General features: G+C 42.8%; 1 long non-coding RNA gene across 1 annotated transcript in view; it reads left to right on the forward strand.

The window, feature by feature from the left end:
- Positions 1-3,930: 3,930 nt before the first annotated feature.
- Positions 3,931-18,574, forward strand: part of LOC137201656 (uncharacterized) — a 56,158-nt gene continuing 41,514 nt past the window's right edge. Inside the window, exon 1 of the long non-coding RNA XR_010932273.1 lies at positions 3,931-4,162. This is a non-coding gene — a long non-coding RNA (uncharacterized lncRNA). The remainder of the gene's footprint in view (positions 4,163-18,574) is intronic.

Raw genomic sequence — 18,574 nt, forward strand, 5'->3', positions numbered from 1 at the left:
TCGGGCAGATTTAGCAAATGTTATAGCAGGGCAAGGGTGGAACCCCTGGGGAGGGCTCAGCAGTTATCATATATTTCTGGGAGACCGAGGGAGGGAGAAGTCCTAGAGTACTATAGCTTGTCCTTGGTGTCTTCCCGTTTCCTTTTTGGGATCCTCTATTCTAAATGAAATGAAATGATTTGAATTAAATTCAAAATTTTGGTTAGTTAATATTTTCCAGTGATCAAAAACCAAAAAGGTTTCATGAGACACACACTTCAAAGTCTTACTCTTACCATGATCCCTTTCGGCCCATCCCCCCACTCCTATTCCCTGTAGGTAAGCTTTTGTATTGGTTTCTAGTGAATTCTTCCAGGGCTACTTTATGTAAACAAAACAGGTAAGAATGCACATTCATATTCCATCCGTTTTCTCACACAAAAGTCTACGTTATGTCTGGTTTCCATCTTGCTTTTTTTCTTTACGATCTATCCCAGAGATGATTCTATATCAATAAATAAGGAACTTCTTCTTTTTTTAAATAAATCCATAGAAAGCCTTGCTGTTTATTGAACCAACTCCTTTGGGGCGTTTCCAACTGTTCGCCATCAAAAATATTGTTGCACCATTTATGTACATCATTTCATTTGTGTGCAGGTATATCTGTAGGGTAAATACCCAGAAGCAGGATGGCTCAGTGATCCGCTCTCTTCTCTTTTTCTCTTTCGTTCAAGCTCATCACTATTCCCAGTCTCAGAGATACTTGCTTTGTCATAGAGACTCTCAAGGACCAAAGGACTAGATCTCTTCTGGTTGAATTCCAGTCCTATGAGGAGATAGAAGGTGAGATCTTAAGACACTTGCTACATTTTAAGACCTAAGAAGCCACTTAATTCTACATGACCCACTTATTGGATTCACTCTATCATCAAATCCTGATTTCCAATTCCATTAATATTTGTTTCGGCCTAGTCAGTGGCTTATTCTGCCCTCATTCACCTGTGCAGCCAACAAATGTTTATTTGGCACTTACTAGACCTTAAGCTCTGATAGACACTGGAGTTAGAATTGGTCCCTGATCTCTAGCTCACAATCTAGACAGAGATGTAACTATCTAAGTACACATTCAGTACGGCAGATATTGCTATAAACCTAGATGTAGGTTGAACTTTGTCTCCAGCCTCCCCACCTTCTCTGTCTATGCTCTTGGCAACCTATCAGGATCCCTCACTGCCACTTGTCATGTGCTTCTCATAAGGCATGGAAATTTGGGTCAGAAAATTTGAATTTGGGTTTAATCTATGTTACTTATTAGCTTGTAGTTTTTCAGAAAATCGAAATCTCCATTCGAAATGTATGTGAGCATCAAATGATAGAAAAGCTTGAAATGCTTTTCAACTTATTGTTTACATTTTTCTCTCCTAGAAAACAGCACTGTGAATAAGAACAGTTAAGGGTTGTGGGAATAATTTTAGTACTTGCCTCTGGACCGTCAGAACCTCTCAAGTCCCTCTCCTTTTCTGGGTAGATTTGTCCAGGTGACAGGCAGTCAAAGGAAGACATTAAAGTTTTCTTGTAACAGCTGTCAGTGCAATTTCTCATGTGGGCTTGGCACCGACTTTGGCCCACCTGTACTTGTCGCTGTCAGTGTCACTTCATCACCACTGAGCCACGGAGCAGACCATCCTGCCCTGACCAAGGAGGGGGAGGGCTTTTTGAGATGATGTCCCCGGGAACCGTACCAGAAACTATGAGAGTTGTACCCAAAGTATTCCTGCATACGGATGGCACGTCAGTGTCAACACAGGGTCAGAATCGTGCATCTCTATCAGCCAACGTGTGGTCAGGAAAAGAAAACCCAGGCCAGGGGGTCCCTCAGAAGAGTTATAATATGGGGAGCGCATCTCAAAGGCACTGGAGGAGCTGAAAAGTGAACCTGGGGATAGAGAGACAACCCAGAACTCAGCAACATTCACAGTGGGCCGCCAGCCCTCGGGTGGGAGGAAACAAGAGAGCAGGAGGTATTATCAGCGCCCAAGAGACGGACCTGATGGTCTGTCTTGGATCACAGAGCAGCCTCAGCTCACTGATGGGAATTAGAGAAATTCTGTCTTCTTCCTCCCCCCTCTCCTCTCCCTGCTAGTCCCTTCTGTGAGCTGAACCTAGTGAGAAGACTATTGGCAAGGGAGCCTGGGAAATAGATTTTGCTGGACAAAGTCAGGGGATGAATCCGAGAGCAAACAGGCAAATGACCAGCACAGACTCTGCTCTCTTAGAAAGTGTTCCCTTTAAGTGGGGAAGGTTGCTTCCAACTTTCCTTTGGTTCCTGAAGCCATATCCTTTTGTCCTGAGGCCTATCGGGTTTTACGTTCTTTGTTATTCTTTCTTCCAGCAGGCCCACCAAGCCCAGACCAGAGAGAGCTTCCGGGAGTCCCAGCTGGGACCATCAATCCACATTACCCTGCCTGTTCTCTTTGATTCCTACAGTTGTCTAGCTAGCCCTTTCCTCAGTGGCTTGGTTGGATGCACAGGTAGGAAAGGGGAGGTCCGGGATCAACACGTCACCTCCTAGAATCATCGAGAAGCCAGAGAATTCTGAGAAGGAGCAAGATGATTGCTGAGGTTTCACCGTGGTTATTACCCACCACAACTCCAGTGGTTACAGGGAAAGAGTCTCTAAATCGCTTTACTGTCAGCCACAGTCTTCTAGTCTTGATTAGAATGATGGCATTTTAGAGCTAGAAAAGTTGTTAGAAATAACCAGTCTCAACATTTTCTTCTTCATTGTATAAACAGTGGAAATGAGGTCCGGCGAGGTTAAGTGACACTATCCAGGTCACATAACAGCTTAGTGGTGTGAGCTGATTTTAAAACATCCCTTTTCCATCTCCCCATGTCAATTTCACTTAAGTTCTGTACCGATTCACCATCTTTTAAAAAAATTAATTAATTAATTTTTGGCTGTTTTGGTTCTTTGTTGCTGTGCGCGGGCTTTCTCTAGTTGCTGCCAGCAGGGGCTTCTCTTCGGTGCGGTGCGGTGGCTTCTCTTGTTGTGGAGCACAGACTCTAGGCGCGTGGGCTTCGGTAGTTGTGGCTCGCGGGCTCTAGAGCGCAGGCTCAGTAGTTACGGTGCACGGGCTTAGCTGCTCCGCGGCACGTGGGATCTTCCCAGACCAGGGCTCGAACCCGTGTCCCCTGCATTGGCAGGCAGATTCTTAACCACTGCGCCACCAGGGAAGCCCATCGATTCATCATCTTAATACATTCTTCCAAAAAGATTTAAGCACTTCCACTCCTACTACTTCAGAATTTCTCAGTGTAGAGATCAGTTTCGGTGGTCGCAGATCACTTTCAGCAGATTTTTATTTTCCCCTGCTGCCTCCATCTCACTTGATACAAATGATTCTGAGCTGAGGAGTATCTCAAATGAGCTCAGGTTTGAATTGGCCGGTGGCTTATGTTATCAGAGGGAGGGCTTGTGTGGCTTTCCCTTCTCCAACGTTGTTTGTGGTTCGAGCATACGAGGGCTCTTTCTGTGAGAAGTTCTGCAGTTTTATTGCCAGTAAAGTAAAATGGAAAACCAATACTATCGTTTTCACTGTAGGTTTTATTTCCCTGGTGCTACATGAAGAAATTGGTTCAGTGAAGAAGCCAGCTGTGAGCATGGAAATCTGCAGAGCGCAGGTCCATGGGAGCCCCAGAGAGGGTGTGGAGTCATGGGGGAGGAAGGTCTGATCTTTGATGGGACGGCTGATCCCACAAGGCTTCTCCCCAGCTTCAGTCAGTGGCTTGAAGCGGCAGTTTAGTTTTTATCTGAGTGGGGAAGGAGAAAAAGACAAAGAAGCCAAGAGAAAAAAGATAAACTAAAGAAGGGGGGTGGGCACAACAGAAACAGAGCACAAAGGAAAAATAGAAGGAAATGCTCCCACAGGAGCAAAGAGCCATGGGAGAATAAGAATCAAAGAAGGGGGCCACATGTCACCCAAAAGTGCATTGAATGGAAATGTGACTTTTTTTTTTTGGTCTGCAGCACTAAGCTGAATTAGCTATTTTTATCAGTGTGAGGTAATCAGACTCAGGCCATGTTTCTTTGACTGCAGAGAAATCAGAGCAATCCAAAGACTAGGTCAGTCTGGTTTGCAGCTGCAGGGACTAACGCGCTGAGATCTTACATGGGTTGGAGGTAAGAATGGGGTCGGGGGAGGAAGGGGGAGCACTGTCTTAATCCACTGGGGATGGGGGCTCGCACATACCAGGTCCTCTGTGTGCACTGCTTGAATGTTCATTCCTCCTTTGGCTACTTGTTCTGATGCAGTCACGGTGATGCCAACTTAGCACAGAGATTAATTTGTACGTTTTTTTTCAATTGTTGTGAGTCAATATTTGGCTAGAAATTGGGCATCCTGAAGTTTGGAAGGTAGAGGAGTGAGTGGGAGGGGAAACCTCCTGGGGTTAACACAGAGGTAGGAAGGTGTTTGTTCTTCTGGGCGGTAGTGAAGGAGAAGGAATCTTCTAGAGTGGGCAGGTGCTAGAGGGCTGTATAAAGTGGAAAACAACTGCGCTTTAATCAGCTGGAAGGAGAGAAGGATAACTGTTTTGAGACCCTCAAAGTACTTTGCAATTACACTGGTTGGTGAGGCCATCAGTCACGATGCTCCAGCTGGACTGTTTCCCGGAACTTAGAATCGTTCGCAGATGAAAAAAGCAGTTGGTAGGATCGTCTCTGGAGAATATTCCTACCTATCATCATTAAAGGAGAAATAATGAGAGAGCAGGAGATTAACTAGTTAGTTGGGGAATCAAGGAGAAGGTGGGAATTGACACCTCGGGGCCTAATCTTGAAAATTGTTCTGGCACAGACGGCAGCTTGCTGAACAGAAGAGGAATGGGATGTGGAATGCCAAAAAACAGAAGAGAAAAAAGAAAAAAAAGATCAAAAATGCTAATCAAAATATAATATATAGACCTAGAGATTTTCACACTAAGTGAAGAAAGCCAGAGACAAATAGCGCGTGATATCGCTTATGTGTGGAATCTAAAAGAAAAAAAAAAACAAATGAATTTATTTACAGAATAGAAAGAGACTCACAGACATAGAAAACAAACTTATGGTTACCAGAGGGGAAAGGAGAGGGGGAGGGATAAATTAGGAGGCTGGGATGAACATAAACACGCTATTATATATAAAATAGATAAACAACAAGGACCTACTGTATAGCACAGGCAGCTACACTCAAGATCTTGTAAAAACCTATAATGGAAAAGAATCTGAAAAAGAATATATATATCATTAAAAAGTTATATATATATACATTTATATGTGTATATATGTATATAACAGAATCACTTTGCTGTACACTTGAAATGAACACGACATTGTAAGTCAATTATACTTCAATAAAAAATTTTAAAAATATGTAATAAATATAAAGTGCTAAACTATTTTAAATAACAATAACAGCTTTGGCATGACATCTTTATTCAGTCATAGATGACATTGATTAAAAATACGCCCATTCTTCAAGCCGTTTCAGCACAGGAGCCAGAGAGAGAAACCCAAGAGTTAAACTGGTGATGGTTGCAGCTAGATTCCTCATCTCTCCATGCCGTGTGGGATGCCAGTCCTGATGACAGCGACAATAGCTAAACACGGCTCTGAATTATAATTGTCATAAGGCTCTTTCCCGAGTTCATCTACCTTACTTAACATTTTAAGTCTCTCCTGCTTAATGAAATGTCATCTTTTCAAAGCCGGTGACCAGATAATTGTTTAAAGTGAATCAGAATGTGAAAGGTGAAGGTTTTCATAACTCGAAGCTTAATTCATTGTGATACTGAGAATCGTGCCTCACACTAACTTAAAGGATGTCATATTTCAGGACGTGTGACCTTTCACCACCCCACGCTTCACCAATTACAGTATTTCCCTTTCTCCAGAGTAGCTGGGGAGAGTGGTTTCAATTTCCAATATTCTGATTAACTGGGTATTGACACATAATCCAATTATCAGAGAATGAAAATTCATCTTCTCTGAATGATGGCTTTACCTTTGTAACCTTTCTGTTTGTTCTACTCTCTCTTTAGGTTAATCTTCTTGAAGACCAACTCATTTCTCCCCAGCTCAAAACGTTCAGTAACTGAACTTCCCTGGTGGTCCAGTGGTTAAGACCCTGTACTTGTCCTGCAGGGGGCATGGGTTCAATCCCTAGTCGGGGAACTAAGATCCCACAAGCTTCGCGGCCAAAGGAAAAAACCCTCCAATAACCTCCCGTAACCCATGGGATGAAACTTCCATTCAAAGTTTTTCATGATCGCTTCCAGTGTATCCTATTTTTACCCCAATTTCTGTACTCTCTGTGCATCTCACACTCTTCATAAACACCCTGACCTTTCTCCATGCTTGGTGTTCCCTCCACAGAAGGTTGTTTCTGCATGTTCAAATCCTACCTATTCTTGAAGACGCGGGTCAGTTCCCTCCTCTTTGGAAAGTCTTCCTCAAACTCTCCCTCCCCCCACCTCCTGGTTTTACTAATATCTTCTCCTTCTGAAATCTCATATTCTTTCTTTTTAATTCTCTGTAACATTTTCTTTTAAAAAAATTATTGAAATATAGTTGATTTCCAATGTTGTGTTAATTTCTGGTGTATAGCAAAGTGATTCAGTTGTGTATATATATATATATATTCTTTTTTCATATTCTTTTTCATTATAAGTTATCACAAGATATTGAATATAGTTCCCTATGCTATACAGTAGGACCTTGTTGTTTATCTATTTTATATATAGTAGTGTGTATCTGCTAATTCCAAATTCCTAATTTATCCCCCTACCCCTTTGGTAACCATAAGGTTGTTTTCTAGGTCTGTGAGTCTGTTTCTGTTTTGTAAATAAGTTCATTTTTGTCATATTTTAGATTTCACATAGAAGGGATGTCTTATATTTGTCTCTTTGTCTGACTTACTTCACTTAGTATGTTAATCTCTAGGTCCATCCATGTTGCTGCAAATGGCAGTATTTCATTCTTTTTTGTGACCGAGTAAGATTCCATTGTATATATGTACCACATCTTTATCCATTCATCTGTTAATGGACATTGAGGTTGCTTCCATGTCTTGGCAATTGTAAATAGTGCTACTATGAATATTGGGGTGCATGCATCTTTTCAAATTAGAGTTTCCTCTGGATGTATAGCCAGAAGTGGGATTGCTGGATCATATGGTAGTTCTAATTTTAGTTTTTTAAGGAACCTCCATACTGTTCTCCCTAGTGGCTGCATCAATTTACATTCCCACCAGCAGTGTAGGAGGGTTCTCTTTTCTCTACACCCTCTCCAGCTTTTGTTGTTTATAGATTTTTTTGATAATGGCCATTCTGACTGGTATGAGATGATACCTCATGGTAATTTTGATTTGCTTTTCTCTGATAATTAGTGCTATTGAGCATCTATCGTGTGTCTATAGGCCATTTGTATGTCTTCTTCGGAGAAATGTCTTTTCAGGTGTTCTGCCCATGAAATCTCATATTCATCTCTGCCTCTTTTGGGAAATGACTTTCCCCTTTAAGCCATTATCATTTACAACTACTTTATCTTACCAATCAGTCACAGTTTTCCTGAATGTATAATTTGTGACAGATACATCTCTGTCAGTCCCCTAGGTGCCACCACATGTCTTGCACACAGTAGGTGTTCATTAAATAAATGAACCAACAGAACCGTAATTTCATCACTAGGATGGGTCAGAAGGTGGTTTTCTCTTTCTTAGATGATTCATAGAATACTTCAGGATATCACAGTGCTTGTGATTTATTACGATTAATGTCAGCCATCATTAGAGAGGCTGCAAATAAGTCTGGGTATTTGAATTTTCTGGTTTGGATTTCTGAACAAAACTGAGAGTGAGTACGTTTAGCAACCAGGGGACTGACAGAACCTAAAGGAAAAATGCAAGCGTTCATTGACTTCACATAAAACACGGTAAAGGGTTCAGGGAATTAGGAGAAAATTAAATCCATCTAGATGTGGAGTGATTTTGTCTGAGAGAATCTAATTAGTCATGTCAGAGTGTGATCAGAACCTCAGTGTTAATACTACCAGCATCCCCACTCTCTGAGAAAAAGGACTTCAGGAGATGTAGCCATCCCAAGGGACAGGACCAGGCACTAGGCAGGAGGTAGACAGCTTCCTTCTTCATCACCAGAACCACAACTCGGATTGAAAATTCACTGTGGTTTCCTGCCCCAAGGGCTGCAGGACATGGCATTTGTTTCAAGGCTGGCACAGTCACTGCCCCTGATACCATGCCTGCGGGCCGACAGGAGTTCGTGCAGAGCCGTGCATATCCGGATAAAAATAGGAAAGAGGCCAGTGACCAAGCGTGGGTGAGAGGGCAGTGTCCGTGATGCCAGGCCACGCTGGGAGCAGGCTCAGGTCAAGTGATCTGAGGAAGAAAGAAAAGGGGATGTAGGAGCTCATGGTAGGATACGGTCAGGGTAGCAGTGTGTCGGCTGCCAAATAAGCTAACGTAGATATCAGGAAAAAATAGAAGACCAGTCCAGGCTAAGAATCAGCACCTTTGAAATCTGAAGAGGTTGAAGGGACAAAGCAAGATGCATCGCCAATATGGAGCTACCGGGAGCGTTTTGCAGCTTTCTCTCCAGAAAACAGCTGCAGGGTCCCAGCATCCAGCAAAGAAGTGAGATGCCAGGGGAATTTGCTATTCCAGCCCCAGCTGCATTGACGTGCCCTCTCACTCTAGTGAAACCCACTGTGAGGTCTCCTGTCTCGAGGGTTGGCGGACATTGCTCCCTGAAGGCTGGTGGCAGGAAATGTGGCAGTGATCATCGGAGGCGATTATCCAGGCAGAATAATTTTCTCAACACACGGGCAAATAGTTGTTTGGAAATGGACCCTCCCTGGAGCATTACGCTGATCAGGACATCTACTAGGGATTCTCTTTCCTAGACTTTTATCTGATTTCTCCTCGAGGTTATGGGAACCCAGAGTCCACTAAAATCCTCTCCAAGAGCTCCCTGTCTTGGTCTTTGACACCGATGCTTAACTGCGGATCTTCCCACAGCTGGCTGTATTGTCCTCGTAACAGCTGGCGGCAGTGGGAGCCAGGTTCACATGCCCTCTTAGAGCAGCCCACGCCCATCCTAGAGTAACTTCCAGGTGGACAGCTAAGTGCAGTTCTTTGTGTAATGGAACTGTCTAAATTATAGACTCGATAATGTTAAAGGTAGAAGAAGACAACTCTGTGTTTCACACAGAGAGAAACAAGTTCAGAGTAGTTAAGTAACTGGCCCAAGGTCACAGAGTCAGAACCAAGAGAACCCAGATCTTCTGAATTCCTGTCTATTAAATCGTATCCACATGGCCATCAGGGACCACACCCATTCCAAGTCAAGCTTTTAGGTTCCCATCTGATTAGTGAACAGGAAATTCTGGTCCATTGTCCATGCAGTGGAAATTGATTCTTAAAATGATTATCATGAGAATACGTAAGAATGGGTCAAGATGTGTGAGCGATTTATCAAAACTGCTCTGAGCCCTCGCTTTCTTATTTGGAAAATGAAGACTTATCACCCCCCCTCCAAGGATGACTGTAGAGATTAAATGGATAAAAATGTAAGTATAACATTAACTAGGTGCATGGTAAGTCCTTGCTTCATCAAAAGAAAGATTCAAGAATGTTTCGTTTTGGTGCTCTTTCATTACATTAAGTTTCTTGGAGTTTAGTTAACTCCTGCAGGGTTTTTTGTGTGTTTGTTTGTTTTGTTTTGTTTTTTGCAATGTTCTGCCGACCAGAAAGAAGCACAGTACGTGAGTTATATGTACTTACATGACCAAGAAACAAAGATATCGAAGTGTCAGTTCCAGCTCTGCTACCTACAAATTGGATAATCCTGTGTAAACCATTTAGAGTTTATGGGTATCAGTTTCTTCTCTGAAATTCAATAATAGACTGTGTTTTCTGTATCTACTTCATAGGATTCCTGTGAAGATCAGATGAAGTCACAAATGAGCAAGTGTTTTTACCATTAACTCAGTGGCCATGTATCGAGTGTGTCAGTTTCCAGCCGTCATTTAATCTCCACCATAATGCCGGGCGGCAGACATAGCTTGCTCCATTTGAAAACCTGAGCTCAGAGAGACATTCAGTGACTTTCTAAAGCTTCGCAGTTACTGAGCAGGAGAGCCAGGACTCAAAACCAAGCCTCTCAACTACAAGTGCCTTTCTCACTAGTATGTGGAATCAAATAAAACTGCTATTTTTGTAGGTCAAAAAAAAAATCGAATGTCAGCAGTTTTACGTGGTTTAACCTGATATAACACCTCTGTATAAAGAACTATTGAAATTCAAGAGAACAGAACTATTGAGTAGTAGCTTAGGCTCTGATTAGCACCATTCAAAAAAGTGTGGCTTTATACCACGTAGAGGATCAGAAAGGGGTCATCAATTTCACATTTCATCCAAATGGGAAACGTGGCAGCACCCTGCTCTGGTTGGGCGTATTCACACAGTAGTTCAGCCACAGCTCATGCATAGGAGACAAGCTCTAGCAGCAGCGCCGTCCTTAAACTGGGGTCCTGATAGACTATGTGATGTGCAATATCTACCTATTGTCATAGAAAAGTGTAAACTCATGATGAACCTGAATCCAGGTGCAGACTGAGATACTAAATCATTTATTTAGTAATGTAAAGTGCACGCCATTAGCAGATATGCCTTTATGAGATGGAGATTTTTTTTGACTATTCTTTTTTTATTGAAATAGAGTTGACTTACAATATTATATTAGTTTCAGGTGTACAGCAGAGTGATTTTAATAGTGAATTATATAGATTATACGCCATATAAAGTTGTTATAAAATATTAGCTATATTCTCTGGATTGTACGTTACATCCTTGTCACTTATTTATTTATTTATTTTTAGAGTCTTTGTTGAATTTGTTACCATATTGCTTCTGTTTTATGTTTTGATTTTTTGGCCTCGAGACATATGGGATCTTAGCTCCCCGACCAGGGACTGAACCCGCACCCCTGCATTGGAAGGCGAAGTCTTCACTACTGGACCGCCAGGACAGTCCCACTTATTCATTTTATACCTAGTCGTTTGTACCTCCTCACCTTTCTTGCCAAGTCCTGTTGACTCTTACTCTAAGATCTCTCCAGCATCTGTTTACTTCTCACCATCCTTGTGGCCTCCATGGTGGCCTAGGCCATCAGCATCTCTCACCTGGATGACTACAATAGCCTTGTAAGTGATGAGATTATTTTTTAATATGAACTTAGATTGGTCTATTCATGAAAATTGCTGTAGTTTGGCGGGAGATCTACAACTATTGGCTGATAAGGTCCTGTTAATCCTATGAGGGATGTTGGTTTGAGTTTCTCTTCACTCATGCAGGAAAAGACTGTGAATGGGTTCTGGGATGAGCTTGACCTAGCATTACCTGTACTGGAGACGTGGGGTCCTCCATATGGTGTCACACAAGGTTGGACAGCTGACCTCTGGGGAGATGTACACAGAGTATCACGATTGCTTTGATCACAAGGCCGGATTATACCCCACAGATAAGGGTGGGGGTTTTTCCCTGAAGATAATAAGTGTTCCTACCATTGGTTATCCTGGGGGACTGGAAAGAGGAGGGCTTTGGATTAAGAAGGGGAAATCTCTCTGTAGGTTGAAGGGCAGCTAGGGGCCAGGATTGCAAGTTAGGAAGAAGTTTGGACATTCCTGTAGGATTGAATTCGGCTAGCTATTTCTAGATAGTGGCCTTGACGCGTAGCATTTAGAGAATTTCCTCCTGGAGCTGCATACCTTTTATACCAAGTCTTCAGAACAATTTCACTAATTGTTACAGATCAGCTTCCAGGTAAAAGCAACAAGTTGGCCACATATATTTATTTTCACTTCCCCACAAAACCCCACTAAAATGATAGAAAAAGAAATTTAAAAAACAGTCTTTATTCATGAAGACAAAGAATAGGAGAGGACAAAATGACAATTAAATTTTGGAGGCTGGGAACCAGGTGGATAAGCGATAACCGACTTAGCAATCCTGAGAATGTGTGGGAAATGAATGGAAAAAACTGAAAAGTAATTGAAGTTACGTGGAAGAACTCCAGAATTTGTGTCACTATGGAAGCGAGTATGAAGATGGGACTGATACCAGGGAGGTTGGTTGAAAGTCTGTTTAAGAAGGAAGCAATTATAGGCCCAAATCCTTCCTCCCATGCAGTGTGGCTGGGCTGCTGCCTCTTCCCGACACTGGTAGAGGTGAGAGAAGGTAAAAAGTCACTAAAGTGAGACGATAGTAAGTACGATTGAGAATGGAAGTATTATAGTGAAAGTATCCGTGGGAGGGAGCATCAGACAAGCGAACTCTCTCCACAGTAAACCTACTCACTAGTTCAGAACCGTCAGTCGGCATTTTCAACCAACACTTGCACGTATAAACAGATCACCAAGATGACCATGCATGTCAGAGGGAAGTCTGAAACATGAAAGCAATAGATAGGAACAAATACACAGAGAAAATTGAAACAACTTGGAGGAGACAGAGATTACACAGGCACAGGAACACTTAACGTATTTGCTATTCTCTATGACTCAGCCATAAAAAAGAATGAAATATTGCTATTTATAGCAACATGCATGGGCTTGGAGGGTATTACCCTAAGTGAAATAAGTCAGACAGAGAAAGACATATACTGTATAATATCACTTATATGTGAAATCTAAAAAATACAACAAACTAGTGAACAGAAAAGAAGCAGACAAAAAAAAAAAAAAAAGCAGACTCACAGATAGAAAGAACAAACTAGTGGTTACCAGTGAGAAGAGGGAAGGAAGGAGAGACTACAGGGGTAGGGGATTAAGAGGTACAAAATATCAGGTATGAAATAAGCTACAGAGATATATTGTACAACATGGGGAATATAGCAAACATTTTCTAATAACTATAAATGGAGTATAAACTTTAAAAATTGGGAATCACTGTATTGTCCACCTATAATTTATATAATATTATACATCAACTATACTTAAATTAAAAAATTGTAAGTCAGACAGAGAAAGACAAATATCATATGATATTGCTTACATGTGGAATCTAAAAAAAAGTGGTACAAGTGAACTTATTTACGAAACAGAAATAGAGTCACAGATGTAGATAAAAAACTTATGGTTACTAGGGGGGAAAGGGGTGGGAGAGGGATAAATTGGCAGATGGGGATTGACATATATACACTACTATATATAAACTAGATAACTAATAAGAACCTAATGTATAGCGCAGGGAATTCTACTCAATACTCTGTAATGGCCTATATGGGCAAAGAATCTAAAAAAGAGTGGATATATGTATACATATAACTGATTCACTTTGCTGTACAGCAGAGACTAACACAACATTGTAAATCAACTAAATTTTAAAAATTTAAAAAAAGAAAATGAAAAAGAAAAAAATTGCTATTCTCAGAGACATGCGAGGATAATATATCTACAGACCAAGGATACAATATTGTAGAAAACAATACAGAAAACAAATAAAAAAGCTCTTGGAAATTAAAAATGACAGCAGAAATTAAAAACTTGGAAGAGTTGGAAGATAAGATTGAGAACATCTCCAGGAAATAGAACAAGAAGGCAAGAGATGCAGAATAGGAAAGAAAAGAGCAGAAAATGATATAATCAGGATATAGGAGCTTCAGGAAAAAAAGAACAAAACCATTTAAGGGAAAATATTTATTAAAGAAACAATTAAAATGAACAAGTGGTCAGCACAAAGGAGAATAAATCCTTTGTGACCCATAGCTGTTACAGGGGATGTCATCTGGGCAAACTCCAGAGGCTCCCAACACACTCCACATGTATAGTTTGGTCCAGACCTCAAAAAATGTGCGGGGCTTCCCTGGTGGCGCAGTGGTTGAGAGTCCACCTGCCGATGCAGGGGACACGGGTTCGTGCCCCGGTCCGGGAAGATCCCACATGCCGCGGAGCGGCTGGGCCCGTGAGCCATGGCCGCTGAGCCTGCGCGTCCGGAGCCTGTGCTCCGCAACGGGAGAGGCCACAGCAGTGAGAGGATCGCATACCGCAAAAAAAAAAAAAAGCCTAGCACAAGGCCCAGCATGAAACAAACTCTCAATAGATACCTGTTGACTGAATTAACAAGTAACTAGATGAAGACTCCTTAAAGAATACTCCTCACTGCTGACCAGAAAAGTCTCCATCATCTTTCATATTTCTAAATTAAACTTCAGGAACTGAGTTCCATTGCTATATGCGCTCTTCTAACATGGGTAGAAAGGTACCCTGGAGGCCCGTTCAGCCCTGCCCAGATGAGCAAACTCAGGAAACTGCATTTCAAGCCTCCCTGGTGACTCTTGGAAATTACAGCCAGTGCAGTCCCTTGTGTGCAAGTCTTAGGGAGATGGTAGGGGAAGGTGGGCAAGCAACTTCCAAATATGAGAACTGGTGATCAAAGCCCGGCCCCGGGAGGGCAGTGAGGGACCCGGGTTATCTTCCTCCAACATTGATGAACGCAGGGGTTACAGATGCTGAGACTGGAGCCCTGGCTCTATTTGAGAAGAAACCCTTAGAAAGGCTCCCAGAACAGATGTTCTGTTTCCGAAGTAGCAATGCCAATGCCAAGTTTCTGGGCCAAGTAAAGGCCACAAAAGCTGCTTTCAAAGGACAGCTAAATCACTGGATGACTGCTAGACCGTGTTTATAGCAGCCACAGAAGTCAACAGACTAGGATGGGTAAAAAACAGGCCAGAATCTGATAGACCCCCCATTTATCATTGCCCTTCGTGGTCCACGATGTTGAAGCCCTGGCAGTGATCTCGATCTTTATTGGTCTGCCTTAGACAAAAAGATTAGTGCATGGCCCTGGGTGTATCCGCAAGGAGACTGACAGAAGGCCTGGAGGAAAGAACAGCCTCAGCCCAGTGCCCTGTGCAGAGTGTGAACCCGGGGGCCGGCACAGAAGCCAAGACGGAATGCCTTCCCTTGGGAGTGGGTGTTGGTATATCCAGGACACATAATGCAGGCCTCTGCCGTGAGAGGACATTGAAGCCGGCCCAGTGCCCGAAGCGTGGGACAGTTTATGGTTATCCTTTGTCGCCAGGATATACATCACTCCCTGGTGGGTGTGTGCCCCCCGCCTTCCTCATCTGCTTAGCTTCTATGTTGCACACAGGCCTGCTGTGCCCCTCTCAGGGGCTGGCCCATCATGGAATGTGTGCTGAGTGTGCTGGAATTATTTGAGCGGTAAGAGGGTCAAGGTGGTGCACAGAGATAAGGATGCTGGAAATTTCTGCAACCAGAGGCTGGGGGTACATCTCCCCAGGGCGTACCCCTACTCCTTCTTCAACAGGTTTGGCTGGGCTCCCTGGCAGACTTCTGATTGGTTGCCTTTCCTTATGCCTGACGCTCAGGGGGTGCAGACGTGAATTTGACCTTGGATCACTGGAAAGTAGCAGCTTGTGACTAAGAGGTCACCTACAAAATCCTACCTGGCGCTACAGAAGCAAGAATAGCTCCCTAACTTTGTAAGCCATCCGAGTCCTAGAAAATAATGGGAGTTTTAGTTTCTTCTGGGGAAGGGCAATCTGGTTTGAATGACCTGCTTTGAATGAGCCCTTTTGCAGATAATACATTCTCATCCCAAGCTATCTTATGAACTTGATACAAGAGTTTCTTCTTTACATTTTCTGAAAAGGTCCACATGGTAACTGTTTGAGGCTTTGCTGGCCACATGTGGTCTCTGCACTCCTCCTTCCTCTCATTAAAACTATAAAAACCATTCTTAGCTCAAGGACCATATATAAACTGGCCTTGGGCTGGATTTTGCCTGCAGGCTTGGTTGCTGGTCCATGTTCTAGAACATAAAGTGAAGAAAACCATCTAGTGTCATACAGGGGACCGGAGCATTTTTCAAACACTTAAGTCAAGTGGGACCATGACTCTAAGTTGGTGGCCCTTCACTGGGACGGTTGCACATTTATGTAGGTCAAGTAGATCTCAGAGGAGCTGGGAACTCAGAAGTACTTCTCCATCCATCTGACAAGAAGAACATGAAAGTCTACCAGAGATATGTTCCTACAGGTCAAAGCTTACACATCCCAGGATTCTCAGTTAAAAGATAGTCCAGGCAGGTTAAGATTCATTTCTCCAGATGGTTTTCTAGATTAAGAGGTGAGTTAAAAGGGAACGAAATGTGAGACAGGTGGGTTGAGATGCCTTCCGGACCAGAGGAGCACAGCTCAAGCGGTAATAGGGTGTAACAGCGGCAGAGGGCAAAGAGGCTCTTAAGTGCCGTCCAAGCAGGTGACATAGGTGGGTCTCAGAGGGTCTGCATGTTCAACAGGAACCAATGAAGATGACCAGTCAGCAAAGGGACTACAGAGGCTTCCACAGGGCTAAGAGAAAGGACACTGAGTACATCGCTGTGGATTCCAGCAACGCATCCAGCAAGAGACAGGCAGCAGCGTACAGGCGGGATGTGTTCTCTCCCCTGCCCACTGGCACAACTTGGAGCCTGAGAATCCCCCTTGGGTAAAGGGAAGGAGAAGGGCAAGGGCAAGGAACTACTGACTACCGGATGCTCTTTACTCTACAGGGATTAAGTTCACCCTGAAAGAGACTTTCAAACCAGAGGATGCTGAATTCCCATCAACTGGTAAATTAAAATTTCCCCACCTTCTCCCCCCACCTCCACCATCAGGAATAGAGGCTTAGAAGTAGAAAATAAAGTCCTCTTTCTATGTCCCTCCCCCATCTGAATCATACTTTGGTCTCCCTATACATATGAAACTGATTATTGCCCACCACGTGCGAGCCCCTGCTGTTGCACGTAACCGAGATGGACATGACCTCTGCCCTCATGGAGCCAGTGGTCTTCCTGAGCGCTAGTCCGTCATAAAAGTGCTGGCCAGTCTCCCTTCTACGCCTGTCCCTCTGGTCATCTCCAATAGCACTGCCCGAAATAGCCACCCGCTGGTTTCTCCGTTCCAGTATTTTCCCTCTGAAACCCATTGTTCTTGCTGCTACTAGAGTGCTTTCTCTAAAAAGTGAAAATCTAATCATGTTCTTCTTTTCAAAAACATTTAATATACACAATATATAGGCATTTACTATACACCAATATTGAATCATTGTCTTGTGCCTCTGACACTAATGTAATGTTATAGATCAACTACATTTCAATAAAAAAATTTAAAAGAAATAACAGGGTATTGAGAAGTATCAAAAGGAATATGCCAAAAAGGGCCAGCCTATGCTTTATAATCAGAACTTTGAGAGGCAGTTTCATTCATCAAATTTTAAAAGGGATATACAAGAACAGTATAAGCAAATAAAGGGGCAAAAATGGAAGGTGTTTGTTATGCTGTTGCTGTCATTTTTAAAAAGAGCCAAAGTAATGAGGGCTAACAGAGTCAAAAAAATAACCAGTCCAATAATGACGATGGTGCTCAAGTACAGAGAGCTAGGGAGGAAGATACTGATTAGCTGATCTCTGCAATAAATCTGTGGAGGTCTGTGCAAGAGGAAATGGGCTTAACTATGAAAAAAAGATATATATCCCCTGGAAGTACTAAAGCATCTCCCAATACATACCTTTCATGAAAAAAAAAAAAAAAAAGGCATTTACTGGTCTTCTACTGCCCACAGGGTAAAATCCTAATTTCTCGTTGTTAGGAAAACCCCACGTGAACCCCACCCCAGACATATGGGGTCCTTGCTGCTCCCCAGACAGATCAAGCTGCTTTGCATCTTTCAAGCTGTGTGTGTGACTCCTTGTGCTCTGCTGTGGTCTGGAAAGTACTACTCATTCTTCAAGTCTCCCTTGATGTCCATCTGTTGGAGCTCGGCTAAGAACCTCCTTTGTTTGGCTCCCACAACATCTTATGCCACCAGAGCTCTTACCATACCGAAGGGCCATTGCTTATCAATGGGTTCATTCCTTCATTTATTCATTCACTTAATATTTGTTGAGCACCTACAATGTGCTAGACATTGAAAAACACACAGTCCTAGCCTTTCAGGAGCTAATATTCTAGTGAAGGAGACACACAATACGTTTAGAATGCACAATAGATAGTGAGCATTTTAGGGTCAGGAATGGGGTTTTCTTTATCTTCATGTCCCTGGTGCTTAGCACATGTGTGACACACACGTGACCCTCCATGATGCCTGTGAATGAATGAATGGATAAGAGAAGCAGAATGTTATGCCCCTGACTACATGAGTATATGGAGAAATTCTGTTTGTTTTTGATTCATCTGAAATTCTCTTTTCCTCCAAATCCTCTTCCATCCTCCCCAGTAGAACTCTAAGGACTCTTCACTTGGTTCTCCTTATTTCCCCTTCTCTTGGATCCCATTCCTTCATGATTGTCCTTCCCTCAGGACATTCACCATCTGGCAGATTTCTCACTCTTCTCCAGACAGAGCAAACCATCAGCCTTTCTGGGAAAAAGAGAGGTATCTCCTGGGCTCTTTCCTCACCTATTCCATAAACACTGGCTATTCCTCATAATCACACACGACAGTATACTCACAACCAAGGTCACTGTCATGT

Source organism: Pseudorca crassidens, chromosome 11 (assembly GCF_039906515.1).
Source record: "Pseudorca crassidens isolate mPseCra1 chromosome 11, mPseCra1.hap1, whole genome shotgun sequence".
Lineage (NCBI taxonomy): Eukaryota > Metazoa > Chordata > Mammalia > Artiodactyla > Delphinidae > Pseudorca > Pseudorca crassidens.